The 15535-nt window shown below is 44.6% G+C and overlaps 1 protein-coding gene across 2 annotated transcripts in view; it reads right to left on the bottom strand.

The window, feature by feature from the left end:
- The window catches only part of ZNF277 (zinc finger protein 277), a 75807-nt gene that overhangs the window by 59208 nt on the left and 1064 nt on the right, over positions 1 to 15535 (bottom strand). The window lies entirely within an intron of this gene.

Raw genomic sequence — 15535 nt, 5'->3', positions numbered from 1 at the left:
AGGAACACCATGTAGATGAGCCCCAGGCAAGCGTACCGCAGCACTTTTGAAGTGTCGCGGCCAGCGGCATGCTAATGAGGCGCTGAATATGCCTGTCAGTGCCTCATTAGTATTCTTTGATTTGGCCATTAGCATGGCCATTTCAAAGTTTTTAGTAAGTGTAGACGTAGCCTGTGTGTGACTGCAGGCCCCAATTCAGCATGATATTTCAGCAAGTGTCCAAGCTTATAAGCAGAGTTACTGATTGCATATTCCTAGATGCTTCAGGTTTGTCACATTGGCTACATCTACACTAGCCCCAAACTTCGAAATGTCCACGCAAATGGCCATTTCAAAGTTTACTAATGAAGCGCTGAAATGCATATTCAGCGCTTCATTAGCACGTGGGTGGCTGCGGCACTTCGAAATCAGCTCATGGGAATAAGGTGACTTTGAAGTAGGTGGGGTCCTTTCGAAAAGGAGCCCCATCGGGACGAGACGCGCGGCAGTGAGGCGCGTCAATTTCGAAGTGCTGCGGCCGCCCGCGTGCTAATGAAGTGCTGAATATGCATTTCAGCGCTTCATTAGTAAACTTTGAAATGGCCATTTGCGTGGCCATTTCAAAGTTTGGGGCTCGTGTAGACACAGCCATTGTTACATATATTGCTGAATCAAGGCCTCTGGGCCTGATTTGCAGAGGTTCTAAGCATCAGCACTTTCCATTTACTGTAACTGTTGAGTTGGGGTCTGAACCCTTTACTAAATAAGGATAACGTTTACTTCTTAAGGGCAGGTTAACTGTGAAGATTAATTGCTATAGTTAATAACTGCAAAATATTTACCCATTCTTGGACGAGAAGTGCTGTTATTACACTTCCAGTTCTGCTAGTCTCTGATTCTCCTATAGTTTCCAAAGCGCTAAATGATTAAGTGGTACTGAATGACCCCTTTGGGTGCTTGCAGAAGTTTCTGGAGACAAGGAGATGGAACCAGCTTTGCTGCCTCCATTCAGGGCCATTATCATCACTTAAGAATATCAGCAGCCATCCAAAGGAACTCAAACAGGCCATCACCAGTGAGAAGGGAATAAAGACTAAAGTGGCACTAATATTGTGCATATTTTTTAAAATGGATTCAGTGGAGATGTTGGAATCATGGAGGAAGTCTGAGGTCCTGAGGGTTGTAAGAGGCAGACCAACTGAAAGTCTCGGTGAAAATGGGAAGGGAGAAGAAAGCAATGGAGATGTCATGGTAGGCGTCTACTACAGAGGATGAGGATGAGGTATTCTCTAGAACTATTAAATGAAAAAGCCAAAAGACAGACCTGGTGGTAAAGAGGTAATTTAACTACACAAATATCTGTTGGAAAAAAGTAACATGGCAAAACACAAAATGTCTGGAACTGGTACAACTTCTTGTTTCAGACAGTGGAGGAAGTAAACGTGGCCATGCCCGTTTAACACTTGATTCGGAGTCACAGACAGGAACTGGTTGCCAAGGCAGGAACGCACTTTGAATCAGACATATTATGAAATGACAGATTTCATGATTCTAGGAAATAAAGGAGAGAGAACAGTGAAATAAGAACAATAAACACTGAAAAAAACCCACTAAAACTTAGCAAGCTGATTGTTGTTTTTTCCATCAGACATTACCTAAACGAAAAAGGTGTTCAAGGGAGTGAAGATACTATTGAAGACCCAACAGCAAATTATACCTATGTGAAAGAAAGAGAGGAAGTAGAGCAAGAGGCCAACTTGGCTCCATCAGGCACTCTTAAAATCTGAAAAATCAAAAAGGAATCTTTCAAAAGTCAAAGCATGGACACATGGCTGAGGATGAGTACAAAACAATAATACATCGAGTACGTTACATTTAGTTATAGACATAAGAGGCAATAAGAAGAGGTGGCAAAAGGTGCGAATGTGGGCCTGGGGATTCCAGAGGAGCAGGAGGCAGCTATGCAGCCAATGTCTGTAGAGAAGTGGCAGTCTCCCCTTCAAAGTGCCTCTTCTCTCCAGACACTGGCTGTGCAACCGCTCCCTAATCCTCCAGAGTTCTCCAGCCACCACTTGTGCTGCTCACTACCATTTGTGCCTCTTGCCTGTTCTCCTGAGGCCTGGGTCATCCTTATTTATATTCAGAGTATGCAGCTGAGCAGGGCATCTGAAAATTTGGGGCACCCCTGGGTCTTAACGTCCACCCATCTCTTCCTATCCCACTTGTGTGGTGATGCTTCCTCTGGAGAGGATCTAGCTAACTTTAAAGTGAAAAAGCCTGCCAGAGCTATTAGCAGGATGCTGAACTTGTAAAAGAGCTATTCAAGTGGTAACAAAGCCATTTAACAGGCATTTGCCAACCCCAGGTATACACTGTCAGTTTTTGAAAGTACTGTGTTAGCCTACAGGCCCCTTGTTTTAAATATTTTATGAGTGTGTTGCTGAAGATTTTAAAAATCACATCTCTACAAAATGGTCATCCCAGCCCCTCCTGAGCTGCCATTGAGCACAGAGGCACCAGTTTAATAATACTGCACAGGGCCCCATACATCCTAAGGATATCCATGCCTGAAGCTGCAGGTGAGTTTTTGTTGGTATGTGCGGAGATTCATAAGTCAGATGTTCGTAGTCTGGGGAGCGCCTGTATCATCTGCATAGAATTTCCTTTGTCTTCCACAGCAACGGACTGCAGAGATGAAGGCTGTCACTAGGGGCTGTTGGATCCAGCGGATCCCAACTCTTATATACCGTAAAAGACACTGTGGGGTAGGAGGAGCTTGAGCCGCAGTTTCTTGCACTCTGAAGCAATGTAACAGTGATCAGAAAATTCCACACAATTCCAGAATCTAGCATCAGGCTGTTTCTCCCTCTGGATCCCTGGGCTCTGTGTGTGTGGGGGGGGGGAGTGGGGGGGGGGGGTGTTACATACATAACTGCTGATCAGTATTTTGAAATAAATCACCAAAATATTGAAAAATCAGCATGATTATATAATGTTACTGTGACAAATAAAACACACACAATTTTGCAAAATTTTTAATTTTTTGGAGCAGAATTCTCCCAGGTGTAGCTTTTTGCTTCAAACTTTACTAAAAAGATTAATATTAATCAGACAATTGACAAAATTAATATTAACAAGAAAAGAAACAAGACAATATATAGAAAGAATAGGTTAAAGAATATTTACTTAAGTTAGACATATTTAAGTCTGCAGAGCCTAAGGAAATAAACTGTAGGATTCTAAAGAACTAGCTGAAACAATCTTAGTTCTCCTGGAGGACAGGAAATGTCCTAGAGAACCGGAGGAGGGTAAGCACAATACTGATCTTTAAACAGAGAACCTGGTGAATTATAGACCAGTCAACCAAACTTCGATACCTTGAAAAATGAGTAGAACAAATCAAATTAAACAAATCAGTCTGTCACCACCCATAAGGTAATAAATAACAGCTAAGATATATTTGTCAAGAACAAATCATGCTAAACCAACCTAATTTATTTCTTTTACAGATTTACTGGCTAAGCAGGAGCTGCAGATGTGACACGTTGATTTTATTAAAGCCTGTGACACAGCCCCATGTGACACTCAGGAATAAGCTTGGGAAATGCTGTCTAGATGAAACTACTGTAAGGTGCACACACACCTCACTGAAAGACTGTACTCAGAGTAGTTATCAGTGTTTGCTGTCAAATTAAGATAGTGTGTCCTTGTTCTAGTACTAAGCAGTATTTTCATTAATGACTTGGATAATGGAACAGATCATCTTATAACATCTTCAGAGGATTCCAAGCTGGAAGGGGCTGCAAGCCCACCTTAGAGGACAAGATTAGAATTCTCCAGTTTGCCCGAAATCATTATGACGACATTAAATAAAGGCAAGTGCAAACACTCCATCTGGGAAGGAAAAAATCTCTCTATACTGTACACAACTACAGAATGGGGACAGTAGTACTGCCGAAAGGATCTGAAGGTTAGTTGATCACAAACTGAGTACGTCAGCAACAGGGCACATGTTCAAAAAAGGCGAATATTCTGGTGTGCGCTAACAGAAGAGCTGTTAAGTAAGACGCAGAAGGCAGCTGTCCCACTCTACTATGCATTTGTGAGTCCTCCTCCGGAGTAGTGTCCAGTTCTGAATGCCACACTTTAGGAAATATAGGGACTCACTGGAGAGCGTCCAGAGGAGAGCAACAAATGGGAGGAAAGGGTTATAAAAATCCCTGATTGTGAGGAAAACTTTTAAAAAAAATGGGCCTGGTTAGTCCTGAAAAAGGAACACAGAAAGAGGACCTGATTACAATTTTCACGTTAAAGCTTTAACAAAGAGAACAGTGATCAATTATTTTCTATATCCACTGTAGGTAGGTGAACAATGGGCTCCATAAGCAGCAAGGGAGGTGCGACAGGGTATACCTACCATGGACTAAGTCAGAGCAGACTAATCTGGCTCACCTGGCTAAGAAGGCCCTGCCGGGCATGCTCCAGCTACAAGCCTGCTATAAAGGCCCAAAGAGCTAGTCAGTTGGAAGTGGCTGTTGCTGGTAAAGGGGGTGCCACACAAGGAATTGCCTGCAGACCAGACCATGGAGGTTAATCCACCAGGGATGACTGACTAAGCCCCTAAGCCACACAAAGATGCTACACAGAACAGCCATGAAGGCAGGCAGGTAGGAAGCAGCCTATGGAAGGGAATGCTGCCCTGTAACTGTGTGTGTTTTGGTTCTAGTCCCTGACAAGTCAGTGATAGGCTACCCTACACCTGGTAGGGCGTGCCCCGCCCCCTCACCAAAACCTCCTTCCCAAACCCTGACCCATAAGGGCTGCCTGCCTTGCTGTACTGATCCTGGTGGCCCTGTAAAAAAGGGACTAAGTAAAACGCTGACAGAAGGTTTACGTTAACTATTAGGAAACCCTTTCTAACTGTAAGGGTCGGTAAGCACTGGAATAGGCTTTCAAGAGGGTTGTAGACTCCTCATCACAGGAGGTTTTAAGAAATGGTTGGACAAACACCTCTCAGGGATGGTCTATATATACACACTTGGTCCTGTCTCAGTACAGGGGGCAGAGCCAAATGACCCCTCAAGATCCCTTCCAGCCTCACATTTCTGTGAGCTCCCAGGTGTGTAAGCTTCATCTTGGCAGAGGGGAAACTTCTGGAGTCTAATCCTATACACTACACTATGTTCTGATTAGATATACATGCTAACCACTATTACAGTGCCAACAATTCTGATAAAGCTGCTTTTATTTTCTAAATTTTTACTTATGATGGTTTACCAAGGGAGCTAATATAAGGAATAAAACGAATCAATTACATTGCCACATCTTGTTAATTGTATGGAAAGTACTATTGGTTTTGTTTAAAAAAAATGGGCTAACTCTCCAGCATTACCACTTTTTTAAAAAAGGCAAGAGTAGTAAGAAGAAAACATAATGGCACACTAATAGTCTCATGAGTATTCAAGGATTCTTTGCATTAAACAGGACCTGGGCTTGGTTTAAATTAGGAATGACCCACTTGGGCAAAGACAACACAAGTTAATTCTACAGTATAGTCTTACTCCTTGTTGGAAATAAAGCCAATTCTCCATCATCTTCAAAAGCCAAGGGACCTTTGGGAAGGTTACAAGAAACTCTAAGGGGAGAGATACTAGGGTCCCTTTTTGGTGGAGTGCTCTGGTCAAAAATGGACATTGACAACCCTTCTATACTTGTTGCTCAAACTACTGCATGGTAGATAACAGAAGACTTACTAGTGAAGACTTGATCCAACTAAATTCCTAACAAACAAGAACATCCCAGATTGATAAAATGAAGTGTAATTGCATTTGCATTAATAGATAATATATATTTAGACAGATGGTTAACCTAGTCACCTTACTTTTAATCAATGTCTATACTTGTAATTCCCAGAGCTTTCAAACTATGTGACTTCATTGCTTTTGCATAAAACATATCTCCCACAAACACTAGGCATAGAGCGTTACCCATACGTGCTAAAGCACGAGGAGATCTCCCATGGCTTTGTACAGGCATGTCATCCAAGCAGATACATTACTTGCATTTATGATAACACAATTATCTGTAGAATTATGGTGGGATTACAGACAACACAGACTATTCACAAAGCAAAATAACCCATGATAGTCCCTTAAAATATTAATTCTCACTTATGCTCTCCTGTCACTCATTCAGTTAAACAGAAAACACATAGTAAAGTAAAGTAAACTACAGGTGGAACCTCTCTAGTCCAGCACCCTCAGGACTTGACTTGTGCCAAAGGACAGAATTTGCTGAACCAATGGAGGTCAGTATTGTCTAGCACATTACCAACACTTCCACTGCTTACTGGGGTCTTAGAAGATACTTAGCTGTAAATTATAGCTAAATAATAGCTTAGAACACTGAGAGCCAGGACTGGTGGCTACAAACAAACTTCACTGGCCACAGGAAACTTGGCCACACCCATGACAAGTGATTATCCAGCTAACTAAAAAAATCAAGGTCCATTTCTGTAATTATATTGCTTTGAATATACAGCTTGTGTGTTTAAATTAATTAGTAAACCTATTCAGCAGCAACCACTAAATGTTACTGCTTGTAACTGTTAACCTGTATCACCATAACAAACTAACATCCCAAAACTCTGTGACTGAGATGGTAGGTAGGGGGGACTGGCCTGTTTCCTTTGTCAGGAACAAGTGGAAGCTGAGAAAGGTACAAGCCTGGGACTGTTTCAAACTGAATGATACCTGGGCACAGAAACAAGAGACTTTCCTGGAGAATCACGAGTATTTTGGATCATGGACAGTAGGTGTAAGAGGCAAATCCTTCTCTGGGTCTTAACGTTCAAACCTTCCCTCTTCCGATCCCTATTCTGACAGTTCCTGAAGGCTCCCACAGCAGGCTGTTGAAGCTTGGAGATGCATGATTCTTCCAAGGAAGTGAGGAAACAGAGCCAGACATGTACCCAGAAGCCACCTGCTACAAGACAGGCCTCGCAAGAAAAACAAGAGAACACCACTGACCATCACGTAGAGAGCCCACCTAAGGCCTCTCCAGCACATCATCAGTGATCTGCAACCCATCCTGAATAATGATCTTTCACTCTCACAGACCTTGGGAGGCAGGCCTGTCCTCGCCTACAGACAGCCTGACAACCTTAAACAAATCCTCACCAGCCACTACAAATCACAAACCAGTGACTCTAGGCCTGGAACCAGCCCCTGCAACAGTCCTCGCTGCCAACTCTGCTCACATATCTACACCAGTGACATCATCACAGGACCTTAACATCACCTATACCATCGGGGCTCCTTTACTTGCACATCTACTAATATAATATATGCCATCATGTGCCAACAATGCCCCACTGCAATTTACATTGGCCAAACTGGACAGTCTCTCCATAAAAGAATAAATGGACATAAATCAGACATCAGGAATGGTAATATACAGAAGCCTGTTGGGGAACACTTCAATCTCCCTGGACATTCAGTGGCAGATTTAAGGGTGACAGTCCTGAAATAAAGAAATTTCAAAAATCAAATGGAGAGAGAAATCTCTGAGCAGCAATTTATTCACAATTTTGACTCCATTAACAAAAGGATTAAACAGAGACTGGGAGCGGCTTGCAGCTTACAAAGGCAGCTTCTCTGCCCTGGGTATTAACAGCTCCCCATTAGACTCTGACAAAGGCTCACATCCCCCTGCCTGATCTGACTTGTTTTTCCCTCTTTTGATAAGTACTATTGATACTGGGCCATTTCCACCTTGCTGAATAGACCCTGTCAGCTCTGGCCCTCCCTTTATACTGGGACCCCTTTCTTTAAATATCCTCTAAAACCACCGCCCCCCCCGCCCCCCCCCCCCCCGTCATGCATCTGAGGAGGTGGGTCTTTGCCCACGAAAGCTTATCCTCCAAAATATCTGTTAGTCTATAAGGTGCCACAGGACTTCTTGTTCTCAAAGCTACAGACTAACACGGTTACCTCTCTGATACTTCTCCCAAAGTGGCTCTGTTAATTTAAAAGGGGAAGTGTCAGGGAGATAGCCATGTTAGTCTGTATCTTCGAGAAGAACAAGAAGTCCTGTGGCACCTTATAGACTAACAGATATTTTGGAGCATAAGCTTTCGTGGGCAAAGACCCGCTTCATCAGATGCTTAAAAAGGGGAAGTCTTCCCAGCTTGCCAGACCTATTTGTGTACCACTGAAGCTGTAAGTGAGCCATTTTAGTAGTAATGAAGCCATTTAACTCACAACTGAAAGTTATGCATTACCATGTCTATAGAACCTTAGTTTAACATTTGCTTTAAGTATTTCATTAGCTTGTGGCTGGATCTTTTAAATCACAGATTATGAAAGAACAACAACAAGTCCATCAGATGCATTAAGTAGGACTTTGCTCACAAAAGCTTATGCTCCAAAATATCTGTTAGTTTATAAGGTGCCACAGGACTTCTTGTTGTTGCTTTTTAAAAAAAAAAAAAAAAAAAAAAAAAAAAAAAAATTTATAAACACACTACACTGCTGACTGGTTAATTTAAAATGCCTGTTTCCGTAAGTAAACATGTTGCCATCTGGAATGATTTCTTTATAAAGAATTTAAGAGAACATTTAAAATACAAAATCAGCTCAGAAATACCAATGAAGAAATGTAAAACAGAAGGGCTCCATCAAGTATTCCACAACATCTAGTAATGTATATGGCAGGACTGACTGGCCCTTACTACAAAGTTTTTGCAAATTATCTCTGACAAACTTCAGGGAATATCAAAACCTGTGACTAATAGTTGTATTCACAAATGTATTGCTTTAAATTAAGTACCTTCTGCATGCCCAGTCTTCACAATCAGGCAGGCTGCGGGAAAACATGCTCCATTTTCTTCAGAAAGAAACATAAGTGTGTTTTCCACAAATGTCATCATTTGCTACATTTGGGTTCAGGGAGCTGGCTTAAATGTATGAGCAGGAAGAAAAGGCAAACAGTGTGGAGGGTGTTGGGCAGTGGGGAGGGGGCAGGGTCTGGAGTATAGCTGGGGCCCACTGGCTAGGGAGCTTGCCTCTCCATGCAGCAGCTTCACCCACTGCCCATGTGTTTTGGATATTTAGGATTAGATTCAGGCAGTGAGACTGGGATCCTCTGGGTTCTGCAGGACCCGCTGCCATAAAAGCCAGAGCAGATATAAGCACTTTGTTTCAGGTGGGGCTGTGGTGCAGAACCAGAAGGAAAACAAAACACTGCAGCAGTTTGCGGGAAAACGTTCACTCTCTCATCAGTTGCTCACAAACACAAAAAAAACTTGTTTTTAAATTGCCAAAACTCCTTTTCTGTAAAGAGAAATGTTCATACTTGAATTTAAGTGAGGAAAGACTTAATTCCTACTATAAAAACTCTCTCGTTGTATGTTAAGTAAAATTTTTAATTCAATTTTTAGATATATTAACCAACTTTATTTTAGTAGCCTGGATCACTTTCTTTGGTAGGGCTGTGAACTGTTGTATCACACAAACCCAAACATCCTTGTCCTTCCCAGTCCGAGGCTCGATCCACTCACTCCCACTTCCCTCTCCCCCAGTTTTTGCTCTCCCCACACCCTAAGTCACTTTCAGTGGGCTGAGGCAGGATGCACAGCATCAACAGGTTTGAAGAGTGGGAGGGGGCTCCATTCTGAGCCTGGGCAGGGTCCAGGGTCCAGCAGATGGTGTGGCAGGCAGGCTTTAGGAGGGGGCTCAGGGCTGGGGTGAGGACTCTGGGAATGCACTCAGGGCTAGACTGCAGGAGGCGGTGAGGGTGCAAGCTGTGGCCAGGTGGCACTTACTTCACGGGGCTCGTGCGTGCTGATGCAGCAGGGCTAAGACAAACTCTCTGCCTGCCCTGGCCCTATGCAACTCCCCAAAGTGACTAGCATGCCCCTGAAGCTCCTAAGCAGAAGGGCTGGGGGCTTCACCTCCCACCGATGGGAGCTGCAGAGTTGGTGGTCAGGACAGGGACAGCACATGGGGGTTTGGGCACATTTTCCCAGGGGCCACAGGGAGGTGCCAGCTGGTTCTGGGAGCAGCACAAGACCAGGACAGGGAGACTTAAAATCTCTTTGTTTTGACTTTAGTAACCTTCAGGAGATGGAGCCTAATTCCAACAACCCCCTTACAAAACCAGGAGGGTGGGTGACCTTCCTTGTGGGATTTGAAGTTTAAGTTTTTGTGTGTGGGAGCAATATAAAAATGCAGGAGTGGGAGGATGACAGTAGGATTTAAAGAAAAAAAAACAGTCCTGCATAGGGCTGTACTTAGAAACGCATATGGCAGCTGTAAAGAGGTTTAAACAACTCACTGCACTTGAGAGTGTTCTCAGGCAGGCTGGGTAAATGATGATGTCTCAAGACCTTAACAGGGCTTTTGGGATGCTGTGGGTATTTAAGTGAGTTTTAAATTGGTAGTCAAATGCACAGGGCAATGGCCTTGAGTTGCCAAGAATAACACCTTCTATCAGCTGTTCATCATCAGTGCTCCATTGATTTCATAAACAAAGTGACAGTTGCATGCTCAAGGCAAAGGCTCAACATGATAGCTGTAATGTTTTACAGCAACTCCCCTGTGTGGATATCTCACCCGTGAGAGATCTCTCATGCCCACACCACTGCACGCCCCAGGAAACAGGGGAGTTGTTCTCCTTGCACTTCTCTGCAGCAAGTTGGAAAGAGGCAAGCTGATGGGAGTGGGAGGCTTCTGGCTGACAGGACTCCCCACTCTTCCCCAAGAGCATGATGATTATCGCTAACAGGAGGAAGGAGCTGCCAGTGTGGGCCCACACACGTTTCTGACATATAACTGTTTAATTGTTGTCCAGGAGTGAGGGCTAGAGGTTTCTAAACCTCCTTCCTATGTTGTCCCCGCTCACCCTGACACGTACAGAGAGGCTTCTGTCCCACCCAATCCACTCCATTCTGTGTCACTAACCCTATTATCTGTCTGCCCCCTCCCCACCCATCCGTCCTGCTCCTCCTGCACCTGAGCCCCTAAACTCTTATGTCAGCAGGGTTCTGGGAAAGCCAGTCACATTTCCTGCCTGTTCTTCCTGGCTGCTGTGTGCAGACTTGGCTGCCACAGGAGACCAAGAGGAATAAATGCTAGAATCTCTGCTGCCCTGCTGGTTCTGAGAGGCGGCTATGACCACCTGTCACACGAGATCTGGCACATAGCTGCCCTACACTCTTTAGCACAACTTGGCCAATTAAGCAGCTGGAATAATGTCTGCCTACTACTGACAAACAGTATGTACGGTGACAATTTTTGTGGACTTAGAGGGGAGGAGAGAAGGAAACTCATCCCACAATTTTCACAGGAGAAAACAGGGAGGTGTCTTTGTCCTCCTCAATTTGGCTGTAGGAAACAGAGGCAGAAACAGAGAGGGGGTATCCAGTTTGCAGCAGCTTTTTAGTGCAGCAGTGCTTAGGGGTCTCCCATCTCCACCCCCATCTAATGAGCACCTCTAACCACTGAGCTCAGCAGGGAAGACGTAGATGCAGAAAAGCCCAGCCTCCCTAGGTGTCATTGTGCTTAGTAGGCTAAAATGGATGCCTCTCGTACACCCTGGGATCCAGCAGGCAGGGTAAGAGCAGAAGGAGAGATTGCTGGACTGCCAGGTCTGACAGTGATGACAAACATACCTCAGTTTTTTTTGGCTCTCTACCAAGGCTTCAATTTTTCCTCCTATCTGGAAATAGTACAGGGGCTATACGGATAAAGTCAGGGAAATTTGAGGGGATGCTAAAGCCAGGCGGTAGCCTCAGCCCCAGTCAAAGGACACAAGGCCTGGGATGGATACCAGCTAGAAGACTACAAGAGGCTGACTCCCCATACAGGATAGGGTGCACCTTCCTCAGGAGGCATGCCAGCACACTGCCAAAAGGCAGCCTGAACTAGAGTCCTGCCCAGTCTGCCCCAATGCCAAGCTCCTGCTCATCCTCTTTTCCCCATGGCCATGCCCATTCTATTCCTCTTCTTCCCCTCCCCAAGCCTTCCCCTGAGGATCTCCGCTGCCTGCCGGGGTGCAGAGACATCAATACGCTAGTGATGGAAGGGTGCTTTTGTGGAGGGGGCGGAGAAGCGCAAGCAATAGGTGGAGCCTAGGGAGAGAGGCAGGCCTGTGGTGAAGCAGGGTTATAGGGTCATGGTCTGGGCACTGGTACCTGGTTTCACATCCAGGGAGGGAGCTGGCACGTATGCCCAGCCTCTCCACATGGAGGAGTCATGCACTGACCATGGGGTGGAGGTGGGGAAGAGACATAGGAACTGGAGGTGGCAGAGGCCTTAGGAGCAGGGAGGAAGAGCAAAGCAAGACACTGAAATGGCAGAAAGGGTATGTGAAGGGAAGGAATACCAGAACACAGGTGGGACAACTGAGGAAGGAGACTGTAGTAGTTTTAAAAGAGTATAAAAAGAAAGTTGAGGGGTAGGGTGGCAAAAGGTATGAGGAATGAGCTAAGCAGAGTAAAAGGATTTATGGAAAAAGAATAAAGAGAAAGGAAACCTTGGAAGAACAAGCAGGAATGGAATATATTGGTCTTATTTAAGAACACTCAGGGACACACTTGAAACCAAGAATGGAAAGCTATTCGCTTTGAGCATCCTATGTCCTGCCTACAACAAATGTTCTGCCAATGCTTGGAATGAGATCACAAGAACATTAAACAGATAAAAAGCCCTTTTCAGGAGAAAAGGGAGGAGTCACCTGGAAGGTGGACAGTTTGCAGAGGAACCTATGGTAACTGGATCTTTCCCAGGATCCAGGGATTGGTAAGCATTAGGAAAGGCAAGCACGCAGACAGATTTATTGTGTTTGTAAGATCTATTTTCTCAAGTACATTATTTCTACATAAATATTTTGCTTTAAAAAGGCAGTTTGTTTACCACTTAATTTCAATGCATCATTTGTGTTAACATAGCACTTCTGAGCACTAATCCTGGCTCAGGGCCCCAATAGTTGCATCTCTGATTGGCACAAAGAGCGAATGATATAAGACAGCCTTTGCCCCAATAAGCTTACAGTCCAAGTCAAGACTAGAGACAGACTGACAGGTAACATGAATATTCAGCGCCTCATTGGCATGCTGCCAGCCGTGGCACTTTGAAAGTACTGTGTTTCGCTCCCATGTGGCTCGGCTACATGGGGGTCCTTCTTTTTGAAAGGCCCCTGCAGACCTCAAATCCCCTTATTCCTATTAGCTGATTTTTTGGGGGATTTTGATGTTTGTGGGGTCCTTTCGAAAAGGACCCTCATGTAGCCACACCACATGCGAGCAAAATGCAGCATTTTCGAAATGCTGCAGCTGGCAACATGCTAATGAGGTGCTGAATATTCATTTAAGCGCCTCATTAGTATCCTCCGAGTTGGCCAATAGCATGGCCATTTCAAAGTTTTGGCCAAGTGTGGCCACAGCCAAGGAGACAATAGTAGAAAGCATGATAAGACTTGACTGTCATGCTACTGCTTATCTAGGCATCATGGTGTGATGCCTTTCAGGATTACCCAGACAATGCATAAGGAAGTCTTGTTTGCGCCTACTGTGGGTAAACTCCCCAACTTCACCAGCCATTGGCAACAAAGACATTTGCTTCTAGGCTTCTGTGGGCCCTGAAAGTTAACAAGAGGTACACTCCTACCCCTGAGTCCTCAAAGCTTCCTTCTGGAGTGTCCAGCCCCCGACTGATTCTGAGATTTGCCTCAGAAGAAGTCATTAGTGACTTCATGGTGAATATCCTGGGGGAGAGCAAGGGAGAGAACTCATATTGAAGAGGTCCTAGGATGGAAGTGGAGTAGAGGAACCCTAGACAGGAATTATAAAGAGCATGTTCAATGAACTTAGACTGAAAGGGAGAAGAAGTGGTATTTGAAAAGGCAAGCAGGATAAAGGATGGGTTCTTTAAAGAAAGCAACATTACAGCCTGTATGCAGTGTGAGAGAAGAATGAGAGGCTAATGAAATGAATGAAAGGGACAAAAATGGGTTCAGAGGTCAGGAGAGAGGAGGGGTTCACTGGGCAAAACAGAGGGTTAGGAAAATAAAAACAGATGGGAATCTTCTGCCTCACTGATGGTGGGAGAGGAGGGAGAAATAGCAAGGAATGAAAGTCAAGGAGCAGCAGTAGGTCATATCTTGGCAATCTTCTCTTGAAAGTAATCAACCAGATGTGGGCTGTGTCTACACTAGCCCAAAACTTTGAAGTTCCTGGGGTCCTTTGGAAAAGGAGCCCCATCTAGACAAGCCGCGCGGCTGCAAGCCGTGCCAATTTCGAAGTGCCGCGGCTGCTGGCATTCGAATAAGGCACCGAATATGTATTTCAGTGCTTCATTAGTAAACTTCGAAATGGCCATTTGCACGACCATTTCGAAGTTTTGGGCTAGTGTAGACATAGCCATAGCGAGAGAGAATAGTGGCAGAGTCTGAGGAGTGAGTGAAAGGTGGTAAAAAAGCAGCTGGGATTGAGAGAACAAAATGCCATGATAAGAGACTAAATCACACTTGAGGAAACCACAGTGAGTAGCTCCTCAAGGGCCCATGTGAGAGTAGGAGAACTGTATGATTCCACTCCAAGGAAGTTGGTGGCTGAAGGCCTGAAATTTTCATGGAGTGAGGGATACCAGGAGTGGTCAAAGGTGCAGTTGCGCCCTGTTAGAGTCATCAGACTTCCTATACTGTGCAAGAGAAACAATTTTCACTGAGCCCTATGACTATGCGTCAGACACAAAGAAACTCCAGTGAACCTGTTGTGAAGAGGATGGGGAAAAAAGACAAACTCTGGAACACAAAACTTTTTTAAAAAAATATAACAAGAACTCATTGCAAAAGCTTTGACTTCATCATGAGAAAAGAACTACTAATATCAGGGAAAAACAATCTAAGCCAAATTGACTCTTTGAGCCCCACAGGGAACAAGTTTATTCTGCAAGATGGTTAGACCTCTTCCACACGAGAGGCTTTAGACTAACTCTCTTTATACCAGAACTCTGGCTGGTTTTTTTGGCCTTATTTACATGCAGTTTGTGTACCAGTATAACTATTTTGCAGAGAACTTGGTACCTCACAACACATAAATCGATAGCCTAACTGTGCATGCAACTGACTTATTATTTTCCTAATCTTAAAAACTGACAGGGATGTTCAGCCATGCCATTAGTATGTTGAGGAGGATTTTGAGCCATGCCATAATCAAGGTAGGCCTTGCAAGAAATATAAAGACTGTGTGAAGGCCAACACTGCTCATGCTGGTTTAACACCATATCAGCTAGAGCAGCATGCAAAAGACTGAACAGGCTGGCATGCTCTCGTATGACACGCGTATGACAACTTTGAAGAGCAGCGATGCATATGCATCACTGATGCTTCATGAGAGGAAGAAAGCAACAACAGCAGCTGCACCAACAGAGCCATGACAATTTCCCTGCTCCCACTGCGAACACCCATGCCGTTCAAAGCTTGGTCTCCTCAGCCACATGCGCGTCCACAACCGATGAGCCTGTGCAAGCTCAAGACGTCATTGTCGGACACAACG

Source organism: Carettochelys insculpta, chromosome 1 (genome assembly GCF_033958435.1).
Source record: "Carettochelys insculpta isolate YL-2023 chromosome 1, ASM3395843v1, whole genome shotgun sequence".
NCBI lineage: Eukaryota > Metazoa > Chordata > Testudines > Carettochelyidae > Carettochelys > Carettochelys insculpta.
Note: the sequence above shows the minus strand (reverse complement) of the source record. Positions and strands in the feature narration are given on the sequence as shown.